The sequence below is a fragment of the Bombina bombina genome, unplaced genomic scaffold (assembly GCF_027579735.1).
Source record: "Bombina bombina isolate aBomBom1 unplaced genomic scaffold, aBomBom1.pri scaffold_730, whole genome shotgun sequence".
Lineage (NCBI taxonomy): Eukaryota > Metazoa > Chordata > Amphibia > Anura > Bombinatoridae > Bombina > Bombina bombina.
In genome coordinates, this window is record NW_026511730.1 from 144,089 (window position 1) to 145,674 (window position 1,586).

Below are 1,586 nucleotides of genomic sequence, written 5' to 3' on the forward strand. Positions count from 1 at the left end.
CTATTTTTGCAGATGAGAGATACAAAGAAACTTGGTTAACATAATATATTTATGCTTTCAAATTATGTTTTTTGTAGCTTGATTCAGATCTGAAATATGACTGAAATTATCCAGAATTTGTGAAGCAAGCAATTACTATACAAGTAGTGTTTTAGAAGTGTTTATAAGAACTAGACTGGTAAATCACTTCTGGCAGCACACTATTTAACAGCAACAATTGTTACAAGGTAAGTTATATTGTAAAAGGTAATTAAGAGTGAACATTTCTGAAACGGTGATAAGAATAACTGTAAGTCCGGTACTTACTTTTTGTTAATTTATAACTTGGAGACTTGAACAAATGGAGAGAGAGTGAGAGGAACGTTATGCTCCGGTGCTGCTCTGAGACAGAGTGGAGAGAGCAGGCTGTGTGACTGCAACACAGAAAAGTAGATTCCAGCACTAGAGTGGAAGGAAATAGTGAGACCTGAAAAACAATGGTAATTGCAACTGAAGCTGTGCAGCTGAACCAGGGGGTTAGCTGATAAAGTTAGATAGGTAACATTGCAACAAGTTTAGAATGATCCCTTTAGTTCGTAGTTACACATATTTGTAGAATTATGCAGTTAGAGCAAAAGTCTTTCTGAGTGGAAGTCCCAAAATACTCACAGTATTAGCAAGAAAATGATATGTTGTATCGGAATGGGAGATAAAGATACAAAAGGATAATCCTCAATTCAGGAAACAGCTGGGCAAAAGAGCAGCTAGTGAATCTAGCAAGGATTCAAATTACCAAGCAATGAATTATGGGAAAGGTAAGGCTTTATAGGGAGGATGCAAGCAGGTGATCAATCTCCTTAAAGGTATATGCATTACACTATGCTAACAAGACACATTGCCCAGAAAGACATAAATCTTAAAAAAAAATCCCTGCTCTATCCCTAGGTATTCGAGTGCACACTTGCTGTAATGAGTCACTGAATTGAGGCTTTAGGGTTTTTGCAACAGTTGACATACAGTCTGTGTAGCAAGCTAGGGTCAAAACAGATCCTCTGGCCATCAACAATAACTAATTGTTGGCAGTTTGTCCAATTTTACTCTTATGTTACAATTCTCGGTTCACTAGCTCATCTTCCGGATTCATCGACAAGTGTGTGTATGGATCATATTACCACATTTCATTAGGGGAACAATAGGTCAAGCTGTAGGCTTTACTCTTGGTCTGCAAGCAAAGCTCCAGTGGCGCAATCGGTTAGCGCGCGGTACTTATACGTCAGTAACTGGTGAGCAATGCCGAGTTTGAGGTTCAAGCTCACCTGGAGCAGCTCTTTTCCTTACAGTTGCTTTGCTTTATATTGCCTGCATTCATGGATTTATAATGCAGTCCTAATTCACTGAATTACGTCACTCCTAATATCTACGTATATCTACAAATAAAAACATGTCACATAGGCAAGCCCCAGTGGCCTAATGGATAAGGCACTGGCCTCCTAAGCCAGGGATTGTGGGCTCAATGCCATTTAAGACACATAAATTTAAGCTGCCATATGAGCAACTGAATGATAAGCAAGCGTATGGATGCGTTCATCGCGTATTGGGCATTTGCA